At 37.8% G+C, this 26,572-nt stretch overlaps 1 protein-coding gene and 1 pseudogene across 1 annotated transcript in view; both read right to left on the minus strand.

Moving 5' to 3' along the window:
• Positions 1-26,572, minus strand: part of ANAPC10 (anaphase promoting complex subunit 10) — a 255,496-nt gene that overhangs the window by 115,340 nt on the left and 113,584 nt on the right. The gene's annotated exons all lie outside the window — the stretch shown is intronic.
• On the minus strand, positions 14,692-15,039 carry LOC118555302 (NADH dehydrogenase [ubiquinone] iron-sulfur protein 5 pseudogene; annotated as a pseudogene).

Consider the following 26,572-nt stretch of genomic DNA (forward strand, 5'->3'; position numbering starts at 1 on the left):
GTAGAAAACAAAATGTGGAATTACAAGTAAAAGTTACTTTAACACTAGCTTTTAGACCAATAAATTAAAAAAAATATATTAGTCTCACATAAGTCATGTGGCAAATAAAAAGTGGAGTTATAGACTACTGAGAACTTTTTTTCTTCATTCAGTTTCAAGTTATTATCTAACGTCCTTTCATTTCAATCTTCAGGACTCCCTTTAAGACTTCCTGCAGGGCAGGTCTAGTGGTAAAGAATTCTCCCAGTTTTTGTTTACTTAGAACATCTTAATTTCTCCCTTACTTCTGAGAAACAGTTTTGCTGCATGTAAGATTCCTGGTTGACAAATTCTTTCTTTCACTTTGACTATATTGGCCCACTGCCTTCTGGCTTCCAAAGTTTCTGGTGATAAATCTGCAGACTTACTGAGGATCTCTTGTGTGTAACCATTTACTCTCCTCTTGCTGCTCTCAAGATTCTCTGTCTTTGACTTTTTGGCAGTTTGATTATAATGTGTTTTGGTGTGGAGCTCTTGGATCATCCTACTTGGAATTCATTGAGCTTCTTGGATGTTTATCTTCATGTCTTTCATCAAATTTTTGAGGTTTTCAGCCATTATTTCTTCAAATGATCTCTCCTTCCCTCTCTCTCTCTTTTCTTTCTAGGACTCCCACAATGGGTAAGTGGGTCCACTTGACGGTGTCCCACAGGTTTCTTAGGTTCTCTTCACTTTTCTTGTCTTTTTTTTTCCTGTTTTTCACACTCGATAATTTCAACTGTCCTATCTTCAAATTCGCTGAATCTTTCTTCTGCCTGTTCAAATCTGTCTTTGAATCCCTCTAGTAAATTTTCTACTTCAGTTATTATACTTTTCAACTATAGAATTTCTTTTTTTTAAAAAAGATTTTATTTATTTATTTGACAGAGAGAGAGAGAGAGCACAAGCAAGGGGAGCAGGAGAGGGAGAAACAGGCTCACTGCTGAGCAGGGAGCCCAATGTGGGACTCGATCCCAGGACCCTGGGATCATGACTTGAGCCGAAGGCAGACACTTAACTGACTGAGCCACCCAGGCGCCCTCAACTACAGAATTTCTTTTTGGCTTCTTTTTTGGTTTTCTATCTCTTCAGTGATATTTCAATTTTGTTCATACATTTTTTCCTGGACTTTTCCCACATCTTCCTTTAATTCTTTGAGTATCATTATGACAGTTGTTTTATCTAGTAGGCCTGCCTTCCAGTCTTCCTCAAGAATAGTTTCTATTTGTATATTTCTTCCCTTTGAATGGGGAATACTGCTTTGTTTCTTTATATGCCTTGAGGAATTTTTGTTGAAAAATGGACATTTGAATCTAATAATGTGGTATCTCTTGAGATCAGATTTTCTTCTTCTTCAAGGGTTTGCTGTTTTTTTGTTGTTGTTGTTTGGTTTGGTTTGGTTTTGATCCTTGTAAGTTATCTCCTTGCTGAGGATCACCCTGAGATATAAACAAGGTCTTTTCAGGTCTTTTCTGAGCCTGCACCTTTCCCTGGGCATGTGCAATAACTTTCTAATTTCCTCTGGATATGCAGCTGCTTTTGAATGTCCTAATCTTTAATGTGTGGCTTCCATAGGGGAAAAAGATAAAAATAATGGGAGGTCAATGAACAGGGGTGCCAGCTCATCAGTTCCCTGGAAGCCACTTGAGCGAGGGGGGTAGAAGCTTACAACAATGGAGGGGGGTGGTGCAACAATGGCTGGCCACTTCTGTGTCTGTACTTCCATGACTAGAAGCAGCAATCAGAATTCAATATCAGATCTTCAATATTTAAAGGAAAGGGTCCTTAATGCCCACCCTGGCTCCTGCAAGTTGCACGTAAGCTGCTCTAGGATCATGTGCATAGATGTTTGCCTTGGCCTGGGGAGTGGAAGATGGGGGAGCTACCACTGTGCTAAGAGTAGAAATTGGTTGACATGAACTGTCCAAGACTTCCTTTGGAAGCTGCAAGCCTTCAATAGACTCCAAGGTTCCAAATAGTTACATCAGACAGATTCTGCAGTGCGATTATTGTCTAGGTGAAAAGAGAGATTTCTCACGCTTCCTACTCCATCTTCCTAGAATCCTCCTCTCCAGCTAAATATTTTTAAGAAATGAAGTCTGCATATATAACATTGCTGTGAACTGAAGTGTTTTCTTTCTTTTAAAGTTAAAAAAAAAGAAAAAAGAAAGAAAAAGAAAAAGTTCACCACCTGTTTCTACTTGAAGAAATTCTAGAATGCAAACGCATTTATATAGAATACTGCCTCATGATCATTTAAAAAACCATGGTCTGACATCACATGATTCCTATAACATACAAATATTATTCTTTTTTTAAAATATTATTCTAAATGATGCCAAGATTTTGTGATTCAAGATGTGGAATTAAAGGAGAGAAATGAGATCTTTAAGTAAGAGAAACTTACATGCAGGTGAAATCTGGACTCTGAGAGAGCTGAATTCATGCTGTATCTTGGAACACAAATGAAATATAATTCCTTCCTTCCTTCCTTCCTTCCTTCCTTCCTTCCTTCCCTCCCTCCTTCCTTCCTTCTTCTTTCCTTCCTTCCTTCCTTTTCTCCTTCCTTCCCTCCTTCATTAAACAAAGTTATTGTATACCATCATGTCCCAAGCACTGTCTTAGACACTAAATATACAATAATGAACAAAAAGACAAAGTCTCTTCTTAATAGAGTTTACATTTAGACAGACAAAAAATAGTAAACACAACAAATAAATTATACATTATGTTCAAAGGTGATAAGTGCTATGGAGAAAAAATATAAAGCAGGAAAAGGGAATGAGGAGTGTCAGGGTGGGTAAAAGTGCAGCTATTTCTTCCATAGTGTTTAGGGAAACCCTCACTGTAGTAAATAATCTAATATATTTGAATCATAGTCAATTCAGGCAGTAGTTAAACCTTCCTTTCAATCAGTTAATATACAATACCCAAATTAGCCTAACTTTCTCCACCTGGAGAATCTTTTGATCTTTTTTCTTATTAAATTAAAATGTACCAAAATGCTGTGCTTGTTGCTTAGTGGGTCAGGCAGTTTGATGTAAAAAAACCTGAATAAATACCCCTCCCCCCCCCACCCCAGAGTTGTATGCAATTATTAGAGTGATTCTTTAAAGGACTTGTTAAAATGCCAAAATAGTGCCACAGAAAACATGTGAAATAAAGATTTAAGTTTTCTTTATGAAAAAAAAAGTGTTTAACAAGGGTTTATGGGGTTTTATAAAAACACCTTAACACCTTACAGACCTAAGGGGGAAAAGGCTCTATTTAAGTATCATGCACCAATACCAGACCACCCAATGCTGATGACTAGAAGCCTCAAACAGACCCATCCTTGGGAGCCTATGTGGAGACCCTAATTTTATGGTCATTTTAATTGTATTTAGGTTATTACCTCATGCCCCAGCAAACACCTACAGTATTTAATAAAAATGAGCACAGAACAGTGTTCTAGTTAAAGTATGTACCAAAATCATAAACTAAGTATGCTTCACCATAAATTAACTGGGTGTTTAGTGTTTCTTTGCCTTTAAGTTATATTTATTTTTCTTATAACATGGTATGCTTCACTATATACCAAATCAATGTTAATTGACTTAGCATTTAGACACACTCTTCTATCTCTAGCTCATACACCCACAAACACACCTGCCCTACATATTATAAAGTGATAAGTACAGTTAATCAACCCTCCAGATATTCAAAAGAATGACTATATTAGATCACCAGAGCTGAAAAGCAAATCTTGAAAAGAAAAGAAAAAGGAAATACATTTAGTATCTGTCTAGGGTCCAGCTGTAGTGCTACTATAGTTACAGCAAAGTTGAGTCAGATATAAAGAGTTGTGGTCTTCCTCTGCAAAACAAAAGGGACTATCTTGAAAAACCAGACTCCTTCATTTTGTATTTGTCTATAGTCTAAAAATTGGATTCTTAATTTTTTGCTTCAGTGCTCTGCAGAAAACAATTAATAGATGAGGGCAACTTATAGAATTTAGAATTGATGTTCTTTACTACCACCACTGTCTGACTAGATATTCCAGCACAAATCCCCTAATTATCAAATTTGTAGCTCCTCCTATTTCCTTACCTGGTCATTCCATAGCCCATCAAATTTAGATCTGTACAATCTCCCCCCTACAACATCACACTAAAGGAGTTCTTGTTTAAGTCTCCTGAAATCTCCTAATTGCCAACATTGCTGGTCTTTTTTCAGTCCTCAGTTGATTTGACTTCTCTGTAACTTCTACCTTATGGAGTACTTCTTCCTCCATGAAACTCTCCCTGACTTGGCCTTTCACACCACCACCACCATGGTTCCCATCCTCCAGTCTTAGAACCCCTTCTCAGTTTCCTACACAGGTTTTTTTTTTTTTTTTCTCTGACCATCTTTTAATTATAGATGATCCTATATCATCCTACACATTTTTCTCTTTTCACTCTGCAAACACTCCTTGAGTGACTCTATCTATCTTAATCTACGGGCTATATGGTTATAATTCAAATTGAATGTGTGATGTCCCCTCCTCCAAGAAAAACAGATTCCTTCCTCCATGTTCCCTATTTCAGGAAAGAGATATCACCTACCAAATGCTGGTGCCAGAAACCTAGATGTCCTTTACCTCTCATGCAGGATTACCAGATTTAGCGATTAAAAATATAGGACCTTCAACTAAATTTTAATTTCAGGTAAACAATGAATCATTTTTTAGTATTAATACTTTCCAAATACTGAAATTTAACTGAGCACACTGTATTTTATCTTGCAATTCTACCCCTACATCTAATCAAACATCAAGCTCCTAAATATTTCTCAAATCTTTTCATGACCCTTTATTTCCCATTGCCTCCATCCTAGACCTACCCACCATTGTCTATTGCTTAGATCTCTAGAATAGCCTTCCAATCAGACTCCTTGAATGCTCCATGACCCCTTAAAATCCATTTTCTACACAGCAAACAGAGTGATATTAAAAAAAAAAAAACTGAATTGGAAAAACAAACATGAATTCTATCATGATATTTGTCTTCTTATTTCCCATTAACAAATCCCTTAGTATTATCACCTCAGTGCTGGCCTCTGCCTACCTCTCCAGCCTACATTTTAGTGATTCAATTTAATTTATTATGTTTTGGCCACAATTATCCTTTATTTCAATTCTTCAAATTCTTTTAGAGCCCACCTGCCTTCACACATACTACTATTTCCACTGCCCTGGACTTTACAGACCACTGATAACAGAATTCATAATGTATTGAGGTGAAATTCACATGAAAGAAATTTAACCATTTTAAAGTGAACAATTCAGTGGAATTTAGTACAATCACAACATTGTGCAACCCCCACCCTTATACTGTTGCAAAACATTTCTATCACTCCAGAGTAAAGCCTTTTACTCATTAAGCAGTTTCTCCCCATTCCCACCTTTCCTTAGCTCCTGGCACCCACAAACTGCTGTCTCCATGAACTTGCATATTCTAGATACTTCATATACATGGAACAATATAATATGTGGTCTCTTGTGTCTGGCTTCTCTCATTTAACATAATGTTTGGGGGGGTTCATTCATGTTATGGCATGTATCAGTTCTTCATTACTTTTTGTGGTTGAATAATATTCCATTGTGTATATATACCACTATTTGTTTATCCATTCATCTGTCAATGGAGCTTTGGGCCACCTCCATCTTTTGGCTATTGTGAATACTGCTGCAAAAAACATGCTGGTACATGTACTTTTTTGACTACCTGTTTTCAGTTCTTTTGGGTATATATCTGAGCATGGAATTGTGAGTCATAGGGTAACTCTGTAGCTTAACTCTTAACTTTTTAAAGAACCCCTAAACTGTTTTCCATAGCAGCTGAACCATTTCACATCCCCAACAGCAATGTATGAGTGTTCAAGTTTCTCCATATCCTCATCAACACTTATTATTATCTGACATTTAGATTATAACCATCCTAATGGGTGTGAGGTGTATCTCATGTGGTTTTGATTTACATTTCTCAATGACTAATGGTTTTGAGCATCATGTGTATTCAGAGAGGGAACATATAAAGCTTCTTGCCTGTTTGTATATCTGCTTTGGAGAAATGTCTATTCAAATCCTTTGCCCCATTTTTTAACTGGGCTGTTTGTCGTTTTGCTGTTAAGTTGTAAGAGCTGTTTATGTATTCTGGATATAAAACCCTAGTCAGATATGTATTTACGAATATTTTCTTCCATTGTGTAGCTGTTTTTTTACTTTCTTGATAATGTCCTTTGATGCACAAAAGCTTTTGATTTTAATAAAGTCTAATTTTTTAAATGAGGTAATTATTTTTATTTATTTTTTTGAGAGAGAGAGAGGGAGGGAGAGAAACGCACGAGCAGGGAAAGGGGTAGAGGGAGAGAATATCTAAGCAGACTCCTACTGAGCATGGAGCCTGATGCAGGGCTTGATCCCACATATTGTTCCACTCAGGACCTGAGTGGAAACCAAGAGTTGGATGCTTAACCAACTGAGCCATGCAAGTGCCCCTTTAACGAAGTCTAATTTATCTATTTCTTCGTCTGTTGCTTATGCTTTCGGTGTTAAATCTGAGAATCAATTGCCAAATCCATGGTCATGAAGATTTGCCCCTACATTTATTTCTAAGGGTTTAATGGTTTTAGCTCTTATATTCATATGGTCATTGATCCATTTTGGGTTAGTTTTTATACATGATGTGAGGTAAAGGTCCAACTTAATTCTTTTGCATGTGATATCCAGATGTCCAGTACTATAACAGAATGTTCCCCTATCCTCTTCCCCATCTCTTCCCACCTCCCCTTTCCAGTCCCTATATATCTTTCAGGGCTCAGCTTAAATGTTTCCTTCCTTGTATACCTGCTCCCACCCTCTCAGATGTTATTCTATTATTTAGATATTTAATAGATATTATTCTATTATCCCTATTACATGTCCACATTTCACCATGTGCTTAATTTCTGTCCCCCCTGCTACATTATAAGCTCCAGGAGGTAAAGACTATGTCTATTTGATTCACCATTACATCCCCTTTGCCTAGCATGGTGTCTGCCATATATATTTACTGAATTAATAAATGTTGATTGCATCACCCACTTCCCATAATTTATCCCCAGCCCAGGCCTCTTCTCAATCACACTTAAGGATCCTTTATTTAATGAATATAAAATCTTTCTCTTGTTTCTAAGTTTCTGTCTAAATTTACCTATGCTCATTCTTTGCCCATTCCTTCAGAACATGCTCAAATGTCACTTCTGTAAAGACTTAACCTGACTTCTATAGCTACTTATTCACTCCTTTACAGCACCTTGTAGCTATTTCTCTAATAGCACTTAATATATTATATTACAGTTAACTGTTACAGGTCTGGTCCTACACTAGGCTATAAATTCTTCAATGGGAGGGAACAACCATTCTTTCATTTCTTCCAGTGCCTTACACAGTGTCAGATACATAGTAGGATCCCAACAAATATTTGTTAAATAAATGGAAAAATGAATATGTGATTAGTGAAAAAAACATGAATCAGAATAATTATTATTTTTCTATGTCCCCATAACTGCAAAGACCTGAAAGTTGCCTTAGGATAGCTCAAGTCTCCATCATAATGGCCATTTGTGGACCTACTCTTCAAATTTGCTGTTTAATTATATAGAAATCAAACTCCTGGGTCAATGAGCTTTTGAGATAAATTATTAACAGACTTTTTTGAAATTTCCTAGATGCTTGGTACTGTGTTTGGTGCTATGGGACAGAGAAAAGAAACATAAGACATGATCTTTGCCCTTATAATTTAGATTAGTGGAAAACACAAACTGAAATGAAATGATTAATGAATTATAAAACAATTAATGGATGATATAAGAATAGTCTATAACTAAGTACTAATCATCTCACAGCTTAACACTATAAATGCAATTGAATTCAGAAATAAACAAATAAGCTTTTTAATCTAAGAAAACATTGTTGCAGACCTAATACTGTAACAGGCTCTGTGCTAGGTGCTGGGATATGGACATGAATAAGACATCCCTTTGTTAGTCAAAAACTCCTTTGAGTATCTCAATAAAATTATGAATCCTCTCTCTAGGAAAATGAATACACAGTAAACATACAGCCATACACACACACACACACACACACACACACACTCACAGCAATATTGTAAACAATATTAGGAGATCATGAATCAAGATTGTCTGATCTGGAGGATTTGTCTAGGAAATATCAAATGATTAAAGCCTAGAAGAAATTAAGCTTCTCCATTGTTTCTTTTCTTTTAAAGTGCTTTGCTGTAATCCACGTTTAAAAGCAAAATATTTATTATGACTAGAAATAACAACAAAAAGATTCAAGAGTTGGTAAACAATTTCTACTCTATGGAGAAGTTATATTCTATCCAAAGAAGGCCACTTCAGCTGACAGGTGCCATCCTAATGTGGGTTCAGCAATGCCTGATTTTGAAATTTTTCAAGAAAAGTCATAAATCCAGATTTTATGTGAACTCTCCTTCTGGTTTTTAAATGTTGGTGCTGTGTAAGAGACTCTTCTGTGCGTTTTCAACATCCATTCTCCCCTCCTTTCTTACTAACAGAACTCCAATTTTATTCTAGCCACAATGTCCCAATTAAAAGTTGACACTTCCTGGCCTCTTCTGTTGATTGGGTAGCCAGTGAAATGTCAGCAGAGTTGTCAGGTGACTTCTAGAGAGTGTTGAGACACTTGGGACAGATGTTCTTTTTGCCCTTATTCCTTTCTACCTTCTTCCAGCCTGAAATGTGGACGTGATGGCTGGAGCTATGACAGACATATTGGACCATGGTCTGAGGTCATGACATAACTTTGAAAATAGAAGCTATGAGTTAGGGATGGTAGAGCACAAAGATGGGTGGTGTCTAGGTCCTTGATGACTATGACATTTCCATTCCACCCTAACTGCCTACTTCCAAACTACTTTTACATAATAGAAAAATGAAAAAAAAAATCAACCCTCGTTTCAAATATTTTTTGGAGAAGGGGTGTTTGTTTTATGCAGCTAAATAAATTCTATTATTTCATATTTTCTTTTTAAATACAAAGTGAACCAGTAAAAGATATCTGTGATCTATATCCAGCTAACAAGTCACCTACTTATGAACCCTTGCTGGGGACAGAGAAAGCACATTAAAAATTAATGTTATAGAAGTAGACATATATGCATATGTATATGTATGTATATACATGCATATATTTCCCAGCTCTGTCCACTGAGAGGCCTAGAAGCCATGACACTGCAGTAGAAATTAACACACCAGGTACCCAGATCTTGGTTTTCAAATGTCATTCTCCTCAAGCAATAGAAAGAACGAGGGCTTTGGAGAGAAATGGCTGATTCCAGGACCAGGGCAGGGGAAATACAGGATGAGCTGGAACTTTCTGCCAGAAAGTAAGGAAGTAATAACAACAGCAACCACAAAATTATGTGAGCTTGTTGAAAGGACACAGGAGCCGATTTCTGGAGGCAATCTGATGGCTAAATATGGGGCAACTTGAACAGGAAATTAGTAATGATAGTAATAGATACAACCCATAGAACAAACATTCACAAGTCCATACTGATATAAATAATTGAATAAACAAGTAAATGTGGAAGAAGAGACAGAATTTTTTTTTTTAAGATGTATTTATTTATTTTAGAGAGAGAGAGTGGGAGGGTGGGGCAGGACAGAAGGAGACGGAGAGTGGGAGAGGGAGAGAGAAACTCAAGCAGACTCCATGCTGAGCATAGAGTCTGAGGTGGAGTTCGATCTCACCACCCTGAGATCACAACCTGAGTGGAAACCAAGAGTTGGACACTTAACCAACTGAACCACCCAGACGCCCTGAGATAGCTCTTTCTTATAGCAGAATTCCAATGAATAAATGTAGGTTGAATGATGGAAATAAGACAATTACCATTTGGCAATATCTGAGTTAATAATTATTGCAGGCTAGAATAATCAATGGATTAAAAAATTAGTAAGCAAAATTACAGTAAAAAACAGGGTATTACATGGTCTCAACATATCTTTCTGTAAAATACTTATTAATCACAAAGGGGAAATCATAAATTTAAGTGCAGAAATCTAGCAGACAACTTCTCAACCAAGTGATCAAAATTAACATCACCCACAATGAGACAAATCAATATCATGTATCTCCTGATACGATGCCTGAGAAAGACATTACATTACTTTGGTGGTATTCTTGCCAAGAAGGCATAATTCAACATGCATGTTTCAACATGAGGAAACATCAGACAAACCTAAATCAAAAGACATTCTACAAAAATAACTGACCAGAACTCTTCAAAAGTGTCAAAGTCACGAGCAACAAATGAAACCTGAAGAACTGTCCCATGTCACTAAAGTGACATGCCAATTAAATGCAATGCATAATCTTGGATTGGATCCTGAACCATAAAAGTGCTTGAGTGGGACAAATGGCAAGATTTGAATGAAGCCTGTAAATTAGTTAATAATACTGTTTCAATGTTAACTTACTGGTTTTGATTACTGTACCATGGCTATAACATATTAATATTTGGGGAAGCTGAATAAAGGGCATATGGAAAGTCTCTATTTTTGTAACTTTTTTGAAACTCTGAAATTATTTCAAAATAAAAAGTTTTAAAAAAACCTAACAGGTGTGATACTGAGATATAAAAAGAAGTACATATATGGTCTTTGTCCCTGTTTTCTGGTTTACAGCTCCTATATCCCTTGGAATCTCCAAAATGATGTGTCTTTTTGTATGCTAACAAAATAACTGGTGGCTGGGGGCTCTTGATAGCTCAGGATGGGGGCTGGTTGCCAGGGAAACCAACCACATGATTAGAGGGTTGGATCTTTCAGCCCCACCCCCAGATCTCTGGGGAGGGGGAAAGGGAGGGGCTGGAGTTAACCACTAATGGCCAATGATTTAATCCATCATGCCTACTTAATAAAGCCTCCATTAAAAATCCTGACCATAGGGTTTAGAGAGCATCCAGGTTCCTGAACACATCTAGGTGGGCTGGGAGGGTGGCCTACCTTGTTTTATGCATCTTTTCCAACTGGCTGCTGTTGAGTTGTATCCTCTTATAATAAATCAGTAATCTACTAAGTTAAGCACTTTTCCTGAGTTCTGTCGAGCCATTGTGGCAAATTATCAAACCTGAGGAAGGGATTATCAGGACCTCTGATATATAGCCGTTTGGTCAGAAGCACAGATAACCACCTAGACTTGTAATTGGCATCTTAAATGGGGCGCAGTCCTGTGGACCAGAGCCCTTAACGTAGGGGGTTTACACTAACTCCAGGTAGTTAATGTCGTAATTGAATTACAGGACATCCAGTTGGTGTCCAGAGAGTTGGAGGATTTCTTGGTGTACAAAACCCACAGGCTGGGTGTCAGAAATGCTGGTGTGAGTAGGAGAAATAGTTTTTCCTCTAATAGGTTAATGGTTATGCTAACATACTATCCTTTCTGTCAACACTATGCTATTCATGTCTAATAGAGTTGGCTATCTATCTCATAGAATATTTCTAGAAAAGTTTTTTTCAAATAATTTTTAAGTAGATCACTGACAGCGGGTATCTCTGAGTTACCAATGTTATCTTGTGGTGACAACCTCAGACCTCTATATAAAATATCCTGAAATAGCATTCAGTATGTTTTGAGGTGGGCATAGTATGATACAAGTGGAATCTAAGAACAATCTACACGGCAATGGTAAGACAGAATGATTAGAAAGGAGGAGGGGCATGGCCAGGTAACAGACTATGATCTAAATGAGAGTGGAGGAGGATTTGAACTCTGGTTAGCAGTCAGTATAGAAGGGGGGTCGTTCACATTTTGAAGTTCAGGATTTGAAATGTGAAAAACAAGGAAGGAGCCACAGATGCTAGTTATCATGGAAAACAGTAGCATCTTGATAGAAATAAAGAAATTGGGAGGGACATATGATGAACCCAATTTTGGCCATGTTGAACTTTAAGCAGTGAGAGAACATTTGGAGATATGAGGCTCGAACCCAGAAAAGAGATTCAAGCTGGAAGTACATTTGGGTGTCACCAGCAAAATGTTAATTGCTGAAATCATTAGAATGTATGATCTCTTCGATGGAAAAATTGCAACAAAGAAAATCAGAGAAACAAGGGCTACAGAGGGGAAGAGACTAAAAATGGGCTCTTCTGAGACTTTTATGCCCAATTATCAGGAGAAAATGTGATCACTTCAGTTTTAAAATTACAGCAAGCAACTTTTGTGATGGTACCTGCCTCTCAATGATCCTCCATCTCTGGGAATGCTTATGGCCACAGGGGTGGACGCCAATGGCCATGCTGCTTCATGACCCTGCACCTTGGGCACTGATGAAGAGAATATAAACCTGGTGCAAGGGAAGGTATTCTCTCTCTCTCTCTCTCCCTCCCTGGCATTTAAAACTTGAAATGGAAAGACAATGCTCCTGGGAGTCACATTAATGGTACAGCCCCATAGTCAACCAAGTCCTATCCCTAAGGTCTCTGAAGCTTCATCCCTAAGGTTTGGTTTTTAATTCTCCATAACACACCAGTCTCTTTCCAACAAATGCCATGACTCCCATTTTTCCTTTCAGGTACTTGAGATCAGTTTCCATTGCTTTGAACAAAACAATTAATGCCCCTGTCTTATTCCATTCAGGCTGCTATAACAAAATACCAGAGACTGGGTAGCTTATAAACAACAGAGATGTATTTCTCTCACATCTGGAGGCTGGGAAGTCTAGGATCAAGACCCTGGCAGATTTGGTGCCTGGTGAGAACCCATTTCCTCGTGAACAGACAAAGGGTTCAGCCCTCATGACCTAGTATCTCTCAAAGACCCTCCTCTGAACACTGTAACACCAAAGATTAGGTTTCAACATATGAATTTGCCCAGTGGTGGGGGAGGATGGGGACCAAACACTGTAACAACCACAAATATTTAATGACCACTCCCTCGGTGCTACTCAAACTTTAGTGTGGATACGAATCACCTAGGCAGCTTGCTAAATGTAGATTCTGATTCATTGGGCCTGGGGTGGAGTCTGCGATTCTGCATTTCTAACTAGCTTCCAGATGATGCCATTACTGCTGATCTGAAGACACACTTGAAGTAGCAAGGCACCACATGATACTAGCTCTGTCCTCAAGGAACGCATAGTCTGGCAAAGCAGACAAGCCATATGCCCGTGAAATGAATAATTCAGGATATCACTGTGCAGCATAAAGTACACTGGAGTGCTTTTAGACTTGGCTCTGTTTAAACCTACTGTGTTTAAACTTGCAAATCACTGAATCAAACTGGACCTCAGTTTCTGCATCTGTAAAATGAGAGTGACAGGATGATTATCACGTCCTTCTCAACTGCTAAATTCAATCTGTGATTAAAATTAAGATTAATTACACAAACAGGGATAATACTAACTTACACAATTATCCATTATATGTGTGTAATAAAAGAATTATTCTAATAAAAATACACATTTAATGATTTCAAAAATGTACACAAAATATTGAGTGGAAAATCAGTTTAATTAACAATATATATAATATTTTCTGATTTTAAATTGTCTTTGAATTCATGGTTAATTCTAACTCTTCCTCTTTATCTGTGTTTTCTACTATCAATAGGTGTATTTTTATAAGAAACCCCAAATCTATAAAAGTTAGTGCCCATCCTTGTCAATCCCTGACTGTCCCAACCCTACCCAACTGCTCCCCACCTGAGTCCTGAGCGGGGAATAGCTCGGTCCGTCAATATGTTTGAAGCTTCCTTCTCATGACTGAGCAGAATCTGGAATTAGTTTGTCCAGTGTTCCTGGAGGTAAATTGAGACCCCCGGGAACTGAGCTACCATTTCATCTGACTGGCCTCCTGCCCAGCTTCTGGTTTTCACCCTAGCTCCCTGTTGGGATAAGAGCCCAGCCCTGAACCCCAGCCAAAAAAGCTGTAGCCCTTGCTCCACTTAATTCTTGCCAGCCCAGGAGACAAACCCTGCTAGGGGTACCACCACCACTACCATCCCAGCTTCCCCAGTTGCTAGATTGTCTGCTTTAGCCCTGGGAGACCTCCCAGAATTGCAGCTCAGATAACAGCTCAGATAATGGGATATCCAGCAAAACCTGAGAAATTCTCCCCCAGGCCTAACACATTAGCCTGCCAAAAGCTTTTACAAATGACTTCTTTACATTCACAAGTAGAGTGACTAGAAATACAGCAACACGTCTTGCAGGCTAATTCACTGTACTGACAAAAATAGCAGCTATAGCTTAAGAGGTAAAATGTATTCGCTATTCAATCATGGTAGGAGCACACACTTTAATATATATCTCCATGCTTGCATTATTGGATGATTTGTGATCATATAACATCTTTGGGACTTGGTCTCCTCATCTGTAAACTGACTGGACAACTCTCAAGTCTGTTCAATGAAAATTCTAGATAAATTTTTTTACCAAGCAATTATATTCACTTTTTGGACCCATTCTGTTTCTCCTATAGTGTTCTTACTGCTAAGTATAGCCATGATCTCACATGACTTTTTTTTTTTTTAAATAAGATAGAGCAATCCTTTATTTTTAGACATGTGCACAAAGAAGTTTTCAGTAAGTCAACTTTACAGCTGAAGAGAGAACATGAAAATCAGCTTCCAGCCATCAGCTCTGCATAAAGCCTAGGCTCCTCCTTGCCCAAGTGGTGAGGGGGAGGTGTGTATTTAGCTTATCCTGCTGCCTCCTGGTGTCACTCAGGCATTTCATCATTTTCTGCCAAAGGAGACATTGTAGGAGATCATCAAATTCAATCTTGCGGTTTCTCTGCATGGATACCACCGATTCCAGGCGCACATTCTATCCATTTTTTTTTTTTTTTTTTTCAAAAGCGTGGCATTGACCTGGAATCTGGTTAGGCTGCTCAGCACTTTGGACTGTCATCCAATGATCTAAGTTAAGGCCCAGCCTTTTCTGCACATCAAAGAAAGGCATGGTGGCCCACAAGGGTCTCCTCACTGGCTACTGCTACTGGATGGTCTCTCACACTATTTTATAGTTAGTTCTACATGTGAGTTGTTTCCCTATGACTTCCTTGAAGACAGAGGTTTTGTTTTACTTGATCCTTGTAGCTGAGTTTCTTACACGGTTATTAGCTCACAGTAGGCTTCAGTAAACACTGAGTGAAATGCAAACATGAATAACTAAGTCACAAAACAACACCCAAAATACTCCACACATGAGCAAACTTTGTGAAATAAGTTTTCTTTACGGTTCTTAACAGTTCCTTACATCCTGAAGTCATTTTTAGATGAAATCAGTCATGTTGAACTTCATCAGAGCAACCTTAAGATCTTTTGGCTATGTGATAGTAGGAAAATGGAGGGGCAGGGCTATTTGATGAATTAATATAGTCTACCTTCTTCCAAACTGAGGGTTCTAGAGGGGAGGGGGATGGGGGGATGGGTTAGCCTAGTGATGGGTATTAAAGAGGGCATGTACTGAATGGAGCACTGGGTGTTATACGCAAACAATGAATCATGGAACACTACATCAAAAATTGATGATGTAATGTATGGTGATTAACATAACATAATAAAAAAATAAAATCCATATAGCACTTGGAAAAAAAAATATAGTCTACCTTCTTCAAAAGGAACTTAGGGCAGTTCACAATGCCCCACAATGCGCCAAAAGAGGTGGGAACTGGCAAACTTCACCTGAGGCCCAGAAGCCCTGAAGCTACCCCCCCAGAGAGAGAACTGCTCACATGAATTTGCATGATAAGAACAGAGGCACCCAAAAAAGCACCAGAACATCAAGGCAAATGACGAACACGTCAGGCTAGTGGGGGAGCTTGAGCGAGGCTGTAGTAATTTTCTTCCTGATGAACTGACCTCAAAGATTCCTTGGGTCACTTGAAGAACATTTGGTAAAATATGTAAATACTAGTTTTTCTTCTTACTTCTAGTAGAGAAAAAGTACTTTGATAGCCTAGCAGAAAAGAGAGTTGTTAAAAAATAAGTTTCAGAAAAAGGTAAAGTCATGGTTCCCATACAGCTATTAAAATGAACATGGGTTAAAGAATTTTTTTTAATCATATGATACGAGGGAACCAGGGAGATGTTATAAACCAGTTCAAAGGAAAAGTCAAAACAGCACAAACTCATAAGGATTAAAGAAACGTTGCAAATAGGGCAAAACTAGTTTTTCCATGTGGTAGAGGAAGTAAATTAAAATTACTGCTGGATCAGACATAATATATGGATCTTTTAGTTCCCTACGACTTACAGAGTGGTAGAATAGCGCAAAGACAATGCACTGGGCTAGAATCTGATCATCTGGAAGGGTATGCTGTGGATAAGGTTAGTTTTCCATCGAAACACAAAAGTTTTTCTACAGCGTTGACTTGACCTTCAGCCCTAACAGCTTTCTTTAACCTAATAGATGTTTCGGCCGTGCTTTGGCAAGCAAATTGCTGTCATTTCATAATTGGATTCTCAACTGGTATCTGAGATGCCAATATTTCATAGTGTTTATTAAAATAATGCCACACATGTAGCAGAACAAACCTTATGTTTTTAAAATTCTGAGGAACCTGACATTCTCTACTAGGTATTCTCTACCTCTGAGCAGAAACAGGACACAGGGTTTTCCTAATAAACAGGGCCAAATTATTTTCTCAAAACGTAATACTGACTCTGCTCAAATACTCAGGTGTGTATTCAGTTGACACCCTAGGGTGCTGTGCCATGAACTACGGAAGACAATCTGGGCTGGAGAAGGTTTGAAGGCTGGTGTTCTCTATTACCAGGCTTTGTTCATACTTGCAACAACGGCTTCAGGAGTAGCATCTCCCTGATGGGCCCACGGTATTTCCACAGCTTTAGAACTGTTCTCACTGGTGTCTGTGCTCCTTTATGTCAGCTGCCCAATTGGCAGAAACAAAGGTTCAGCCCTGCAAGGAAGACTCTAGAGGCAAAGGCAGGAACAGATTTGCAAGCTGAACGCTTCTTCCCTCTGCCACCATCCCCTGGCAAGCAGTGACCTCACCCCTTGGTCATCCTCCTCCTGCACCACCATGGGGGTCTCCCCTTGTTATCCTACTTCAACCCAGGCACAGGGGAGCCTTTGTTCACTATCCTAACTTGTTTTGTGGGTGTATCTGTTCTTTGGACTTCATTCCCTCAGCTCCCTCCAGGAGCTCCGCTCAACTCCCTCCTGGCCTGCACCACTCCTTCTCAGGAATGTTTCTCTTATCTGTTTTCCAGTCAAGGCAGTTGGCAGCTTTACTCAGAATCTAAAGACTCATGTAATCTTGAGCAAGGCGGCTGGCAGGAGGGATTAGGATCCCCTTCTCTAAGCAGGGAGGAGGGTGGTTCCTAGAGAGCCAGGCACTCTATAAACTACCAATGAGCTGCTCTGACCATAAAAGCAGTTCAGCCTGGCCTCTGGTGAATGTCTGGGTTTTTTTTTTTTTTTTTTTTTTGGGGGGGGGGGTTGTTTTGTTTTGTTTTGTTTTTAAGTAGAATTGTATCCCCAATGGACCCACCAGAGTAAGTTAGCTGCAAAATATACATTCCAATAGCTGAATGAGATGACCTGTTGTATGGGGTTACTTAGTATTGTTCATTTAAATACTAGAGAATGTCTGTCAAATACAATGGTTTTCGTTGTAGCACAGTTGATGCTAAACTGTTCTGACAGTGAGTAGGCAATAGGTTCAGCAGCTTCTAAAGGAAAATCGTGGTTCATATTAATAAAACCATGTCATCAGCATCGAGAAGGGCGCATTCTCTACCAGTTACTATGCGTTGCAGCGTCCTCCCATTTATTTAACAGCTGTATCAAGTTATATATGATGGAGCAATAAGGCCAAATTAGGACATTACTCTGTTTTATATACATTTAGAATTGGAATTTTGCCCTACCCATAAGGAACTCAGAATGTACACCAGGATTATAGAATTTAATAAATAGATTCATTCAAAAGATAGTCATTGAGTGCATTGTTGTTCTATGAACTGGAGACAACAAAGATAAGTAAGACATGGTCTCTGTGGAGAAGACAGTACAAATGAGTATTACAACATTTTCACAGAGTTAGAAGATGGCTGTCAGTCATTGCTGTATTCCTGGTGTCAAGGATTTCTGAAACTATTAACTTAAATAGAAATGAAATTCAGTGATGGCATGATACATGGTCTTATGGGAGCACTAATATGTGATCTGATCTGACAACCAAATCACTATAAAAAGTCATATTATTTTAATTCTGATATTTTTAAATAAAATAAAAGTAACATGTTTATTGTAAAAAAAATCATCCACAATCCCATCACTTTATTATTCTTAACTATGTTTTTTTTCTGAATAAAGAGAGTAATACTGGTCAGTAAGTACATTACTCCTAAAACCTGTTTGTTCTTCATGTAAGATATATTATTTCCTTAGAGCTAATTCAGAAAAAAGGATTTGCTTAAGAACAATGGCCTTTGTTTCATTTCTTTTTTTAAAGCTTTAAGTGATAATAAAAGAGTTATTAGATCCCAATTTAGCAAATGACTCAAATCTATAGAATACAAGTGACCCCTGAGCAACACGGGTTTGAACTGCACAGAGCTACTTACACAAACTTTTTTTTTTAATAAATACAGTACAGTTCTATAAATGTATTTTCTCTTATGATTTTCTTAATAACATTTTCTTCCCTGTAGCTTACTTTATTGTGAGCTAGTATATAATACATGTAACATACAAAATGTGTATTAATCAACTTTTATGTTATTGGTAAAGCTTCTGGTCAACAGTAAGTTTTGAGGAGTCAAAAGTTATACATAGATTTTCAATTATGTGGGAGGTCAGCACCCCTCACCTCCATGTTCTTCAAGGATCACAAAGAGATTTGTGTATGACTCTAGAGCTGAGGGAGACAAACTCTTACACTATTGGAGATTAGTTCCACTATGGTTCCTTTCAAAGAAGCCTTCCATAAACAACACTTTTTCTACATTCATATTCATCATTGGTTCTATCAATTCAACCTGAAGTCTTTCACTGAAATCAATCATAACCATCCTTTTTCCCCAAAAGACAAACAGGTCATAAAATTATCTGAACTTAGTAAGTCAATGAGTCATTCCAGGTAAGCCATTTGAAAAGTTGTTTTATAGAATTAGCAGGATGTATTTGACTTCTCAGAGTATTTCTTGAACCTGATGAAATATTAAAGATCGATGTGAAATCTGAACAGACCAATTATTTGTAACAAAATTGAATCAGAAATCAACAATTACCAAAAAATAAAAGTCCAAGACTGATGGCTTCACAGGTGAATTCTACCAAATGTTTGGTTTTTTTTTAAGATTTTATTTATTTATTTGACGGGGGGGGGGGAGAACATGAGCAGGAGAGAGGAAGAAGCAGGACCCCGCGGAGCAGGGGGGCCTGATGCGGGACTCAATCCCAGGACCCTGGGATCATTACCTGAGCTGAAGGCAGACGCTTAACCAACTGTGCCACCCAGGCACCCTTACCAAATGTTTACAGAGTTAATACCTATTCTGCTCAAACTATTAAAAAAAAAAATAGAAGAGGAAGGAAAGCTTCCAAATGCATTCTACAACCCCAGCATTACCCTGATACCAAAACCAGATAAGGAAACCACACACAAAAAAGAGAACTACAGCCCAACATCCTTGATGAACACAAATGCAAAAATCCTCAACAAAATATGAGCAAAGTGCATTCAAAAATATATTAAAAGGATCATTTACCACAATCAAGTGAGATTTATCCCAGGGATATAAGGGTAGTTCAATATTTCCAAATCAAGCAACATGATATACCACATCAACAAAATGAAGGATAAAAATCACATGATCATCTCTAGAGATATAGAAAAAGCATCTGACAAAATTCAACATGCATTCATGATAAAAACTCTCAACTCACCCATTCATGATAAAAAGTGGGCTTGGAGGGAACATACCTCAACATAATAAAGGCCATGTATGAAAAATCTACAGCTAATATCTCATTCATTGAAGAAAAACTAAGGGTTTTTTTTTCTAAAATCTGGAACAAGACAAGAATGTCCATTCTCACCACTTTTATTCAACACAGTACTGGAAGTCCTAGCCACAGCAATCAAACAACAAAAAGAAATTAGAGGCATCCATACTGGTGAATAAAAAGTTAAACTATCGCTATCTGCAGATGACATGATATTATACATAGAAAACCCTAAAGACTCCGGGGCGCCTGGGTGGCTCAGTCGGTTAAGCGGTTGCCTTCAGCTCAGGTCATTATTCCAGGGTCCTGGGATCGAGCCCCACATCGGAATCCCTGCTCAGTGGGGAGCCTGCTTCTCCCTCTCCCTCTCCCTTCCACTCCCCCTGCTTGTACTCTCTCTCCCTCTAATAAAAAAATAAATAAATTAATTAATTAAAAAAAAAGAAAACCCTAAAGAATCCTCCAAAAAACTACTAGAAGAGATAAATTTGGTACAGTTGCAGGATACAAAATTAATAATCAGAAATCAGTAGTATCTCTATACACTAGTAATGAAGTAGCAAAAAGAGAAATTAGAATAATCCCATTTACAATTGTGCCCAAAATAATAAAATACCTAGGAATAAACTTAACCAAAGAGGTGAAAGACCCATACTCTGAAAACTGTAAAACACTGATGAAAGTAATTGAAGATGATACAAATAAATGGAAAGTTATTCCATGCTGGAATTGGATTGGAAGAATTGATATTGTTAAAATGTCCATATTGCCCAAAGCAATCTACAGATACAATGGAATCCCTATAAAAATACCAACAGCATTTTTCAAAAACCAGAAGAAATAATACTAAAATTTGTATGGAACCACAAAAGACCTGGAATAGCCAGAGCAATCCTCAGAAAGAAAAACAAAGCTAGAGGTATCACAAGGTCTGATCTCAAGATATACTACAAAGCTGTAGTAATTAAGACAGTATGGCACTGGCACAAAAACAGACACATAGATCAACAGAACAGAACAGAGAGCGCAGAAATAAACCCATGCTTTATGGTCAATTAATCTATGACAAAGGAGGCAATAATATACAATGGGGAAAAGACAGTCTCTTCAATAAATGATGCTGGGAAAACTGGGCAGCTACATGTAAAAGAATGAAACTGGACCATTTTCCAACACCATACACAAAAATAAACTCAACATGAATTTAAGACCTAAATGTGCAACCTGAAACCATAAAAAACCTAGAAGAGAAAACAGGCAGTAATTTCTCTGACATTGGCTGTAGTAACATTTTTCTAGATATGTCTGTTCAGGCAAGGGAAACAAAAGCAAATATAAACTATTGGGACTACATCAAAATAAAAAGCTTTTGCACAGGAAAGGAAACCATCAATAAAGCAAAATGCAACCTACCGAAGATATTTGCAAATGATGTATCAAATAAGGAGCTAATATTCAAAATATATAAAGAACTTAAAAAGCTCAACACCAAAAAAAACAACCAACCTGATTAAAAAATGGGCAGAGGACGTAAATAGACATTTTTCCAAAGAAGACATAAAGATGACCAACACACATGAAAAGATGCTCAACATCACTGATCATTAGGAAAATGCAAATCAAAACCACAAGGAGCTATCACTTTAAATCTGTCAGGATAGCTAAAATAAAAAAGACAAGGAATAACAAGTGTTGATGAAGATGTAGAGAAAAGGGATCCTCATATGCTGTTGGTGGGAACGCAAACTGGTGCAGCCACTGTGGAAAACAGTATGGAGTTTCCTCAAAAAATTAAAAATAGAAATACCATATTATCCAATAATTCCACTATTACCTATTTACCCAAAGAAAATGAAAACCTTAATTTGAAAGGATATACGCACCCTTATGTTTATTGTAGCATTATTTACAATAGCCAAAATATGGAAGCAATCTAAAAATCCATTGATAGACGAATGGATAAGGGAGGTGTTTTATATATATATATATATATATATATATATATATTTGTATTTTATCTATATATATTTATATTTTATATATACATATTTATATTTACATAAATATATAAAATATTATGCCATAAAAAAGGGTGAGATCTTGCCATTTGCAACAACACAGACAAACCTAGAGGGTATTATGCTAAGTGAAATAAGTCGGACTGAAGAAAGGCAAATACCATATAATTTCACTCATAAGTAGAATTTTTAAAAAATTAATAAACAAAAAGCAGAATCAGACCTTGTAAACACAGAGAACAAACTGATGGTTGCCAGAGGGAAGAGGGGTGGGGGGTTGGGCAAAATGGTTGAAGGGGAGTGGGAAATACAGGCTTCCAGTTATGGAATGAACAAGTTATGGGAATAGAAGGTACAGCATAAGGAACATAGTCAATGATACTGTAATAGCCTTGTACGGTGATAGATGGTAGCTACACTGGTGGTGAGCACAGCATAATGCATAAGCTTGTTGAATCACTATGTTGTACATCTGAAACTAGTGTAACATTGTGTGTCAATTACACTTAAGCAAAAAAATTAAGATAAAATTTTTTAAAAATCTGTGCAAAAAAATCAATGTGAAAAATGCAGATTAATTTCTTTTTTTTCAATATCAAAAGAAATGAGTGCAAGCTTTTTTAAAAAGGGCTTCTTCTCTGGATTAGCACCCCAAAATTCAACACCAGGTTTTTCTCTAGTTTACCTCAATCTCTCACTTTAGCTAAGTCATCTCTTTGTACCTAAGTTTTCTCACACAAATCATACCAACCACTAGAAGGTGATGAAAACCAAATCGTAACTAAGGATTTAAGAGGATAAATAGGTTTAAATTTTTAGGAAAAAAATAAGCTACAGATACCGAATAAGATAGCAAAGGCATCACAAATGACTGCCCCTTCACATCTTTGGCCTATAATTTCTTCACCTCTAAAATGAAGGATTGAGTTAAATGATATCTTGGGTTTCATGCAGTGGCAAAATCCAATCACCATGTTGTTTCTATTATCATGAGAATTATGCCCAGAAAGGTAAGAAAGAAAACAGCAGACAACCGACATAAATAGTATATCCATGGTAAACATTTCTAAAACACTTCCAATTTAGCTTCTTCAAATGGAAATGAAATCCCAAGGCGGGTTAGCTGGTGGTGAAAGGGTACTCTGAAAGCTACAGTCTGACTTGGGCACAAAGTCAAGGAATTAATGTAGGCAGAACCACAACAAAGTGGACATGGTGGCAGAGGGACTCATTTAGAGTAGACTAGAAAGGAATTTGCTATTTCCTCCACTCTGGTTTTTCTCAAACCAAGAGAAAAACTGTATTTAATAATGCAATATCCAAGCAAACACAGCACTAGGCATTCCTCTAGGCCATTTATAATGCTTCTTGGGTGGCTGAAAGCCCTCTGCTTCCAGTGCAGTTGAGGTGTGTACTAATGGCTTAGTACAATGAAGTATCTTAATGGCATATTTACTGAAGCACTTAATCTACTCTTGGGGGGTGAAGAGATCAAGTACATCCCTGTTAAAGCACAGAAGCTTGCTAGAGACGGTATAATGGCTGTTGCAGGCTACAGTCCACAGACTCACCCTGTGGTTTGCTGATAACCTCGACTTGTCAGAGCTATAATTTGTCACCAGGCATTTTGAATTAGAATCTAAGACATTTCATCAATACCTGTCAATCCACACCCAGCAAAGAAAGCAATACAGTGTCAAGCCAAGGATCTCACTTAACAAGCTGGCCATAAACCTGTCATGGGTTGTTTTTACTTAGCTTCCCTTCTTTTGCTGCTTTCCAAGCCAGAGCCCACCAAATACTCAGGGTTAAACAGAATCACTCTGAGTTGAGAGAAATCCCCACAGACTTCCCCACCACCCATCTGTGTAACCTGCGAGAAAACCGGCGAGCCCATAGGGCTTTGGCTTATCTGTTTGTTAAATAAAGACATTTAACGAAGTAATTTTGAGAGCTAACATTCCATAATTCTATCTCATTTTTCCAATTTTTGCCTCGAGGAAATTTGATTTTTCCTTTTTTTCTAAAATAAAATCTCTATGGTACAAGAAAAGCTGAAGGCACCTATTTTAGTTTTACTCCTTTAGGGGAGTATTTAAAGAATGAAACCAGGAATGGCTGCTATTTAAAGAAGCAGTCATAAAAAGAAAAGAAGATAAAAGTTATGACTTAGAAGAAAACTGTCTTCAATGAAATAATGTCCCATATGAGTGCATCTTCTTTTTAAACCTATCTATGTAGGTATAAATACCATGGCAGCATCCCCGTGTTATAAACCAGCTCACAAAAGAAGGGACCGACCCTGTAAATGAACTATTTCTATTGCAGTTAAGGAGTTTAAAAACAAAACAAAACAAAAAACTAGCTGTGGAAAGGATCTGGGAGTTGAAAATCACTCCTATGTACAACCTAAGGGAAAATATATAAGAATAAAACTATACTCATCTTCACTGTTGGACACCTAATTACTAATCATATAATCACTGACCATGTAATTCCCAGCATTTCCAGTGCAAGCAGCAGAAAGAAGATTCAAATGTTCTTAAATGCTGGCTTACGGAGCTGAGAAGAAATCCAGTGTAAAGACCAGATACTCATTCTGGTTTTCTCTATAAACAATGACATGAAAAACAACACATTCGGTCAATAATTTCTAGGGCAGGGAAAGGAGGTGCAGTATTAAAGACATCTGGTTTTACAACAAGGGTCCGATGGCGGGGGAAGGTGTGAGTTGAAAGAGCAGATTCTGGAACCAAGCTGAGTGACTTACCTCTTGGTCTGAAACGGACAGAACACTTTAGCTAAGTCATACACAGAAGGAACTGAATCCCTCCTCCGGGAAGTGGCCTACTCTTAGGCTAGAGTAGGATTAGACTAGTTATTTCTACGTTCCTTCAAGTCTCTTTTTTCACTGATTCCTGGAACTTCCAAAAACTTATCCAAATGACACACATGCCCAGTCTGAGGGCAACTCTGCCACAGAAAAAGCTTCACGTCACCCACAGTTCCATCTCCCCTCAGTTTATTCAAGATGCTGGCCTTTCAGGTTTCTGAGCTCAAATTTTCATCTCAACTACTCCACCTCCTAGAAATACCTAACGGACTATTAAAGAATTGGCAAAGAGTAAAAGAAATATTTCATAACTGGTATTTTTATTTTGGTTAGAAAAATTCACAGGTTATTTTAATTCACTGCTATCGTTCTTAGCCCATTTTAGAAGAGCAGTTAGGGCTGGAATTTTTTTACTTAGCTTTTCTTTTGACTTCCTGAAAATCATTAAAAATGTATCCCCAGTTGGTCCCACAGTTAATTAACTGTTCTTTGCAAAATCCATCTGTAAAGATTCAGTATAAAGTGCATTTTATTTCCCATTTTGCTTGTGATCCTCAGTTATTTGGTGCCTCTGCTTAGGCTAATCTTGACCTAATTCTCATAAAAATAAACACAGTGATGTTAGAGTTCACAACCTTTGGGCATCACAGTTGCATTCTCGGGGCTAACACTGCTCTTGTGGGAAGACACAAGAAAATATAGAGCACCCAAGTTCTAGGAAGAAGTGACTTGAATTGGGTGCAGCCACGCCCAGTTCCCACTAAATGAAGAAGGTGTTTAAATCTTAGAATCCCGAATTAAGAATCTGCTTCTGTATCATGTTGAAATGTTCTCTGAAGTTGGCATTTATTACCTGCTTACCATCCAGCGGCAGTAAGTTAAATGTGTGTTTAGTGATAAGGCCCCCACCAACTCCATTCACACTCGATCCTGCACTTCTGAGACCCAGAACATAGACAGGAAGAGAAAACAAAGTCAGTTAACGGAAGCAGACTGAGCATTTATTAACTATTAATTGTCCGTCTGATGAACAGTGATAGTCCTAATGATTCCATAAAGGGTCAAAAAGTTAGTATCAATAATATGAAAACCCAAGAATGCACATTAAAATAGAACCTTTTCACTGGCATTTGATTAAGGAATGAGTTGAAATAAGGCAAGAGCACTAGATTAAGAGTCAGAAGACCTGACTTATCGGCCTGACAAGATTGCTTTAAGCATCTAAATGAGGCAATAGCCATGAATGGCCCTTAGAAACAATAAAGTACTTTAGAAAATATTTGAATAATTCACTTTCACAAATTTCACAAATTCACAAATTTCACACTTTTCATGTGTGCAGAGAATGAAATACATTTTTATTTATTTATTTTTTTTAAAGATTTTATTTATTTATTTGACAGCGAGAGACACAGTGAGAGAGGGAACACAGCAGGGGGGAGTGGGAGAGGGAGAAGCAGGCCTCCTGCCGAGCAGGGAGCCCGATGCGGGGCTCGATCCCAGGACCCCGGGATCATGACCTGAGCCAAAGGCAGACGCTTAACGACTGAGCCACCCAGGCGCCCCTGAAATACATTTTTAAAAGAAACTTCTATTAAAAAGTTTCCAAAGGACTATAAAAGATTCCCAGTAAAATTTTCAACTGTCCTTATCAGAAACATAAGGGAAGA

The sequence above is a fragment of the Halichoerus grypus genome, chromosome 3, assembly GCF_964656455.1.
Source record: "Halichoerus grypus chromosome 3, mHalGry1.hap1.1, whole genome shotgun sequence".
NCBI lineage: Eukaryota > Metazoa > Chordata > Mammalia > Carnivora > Phocidae > Halichoerus > Halichoerus grypus.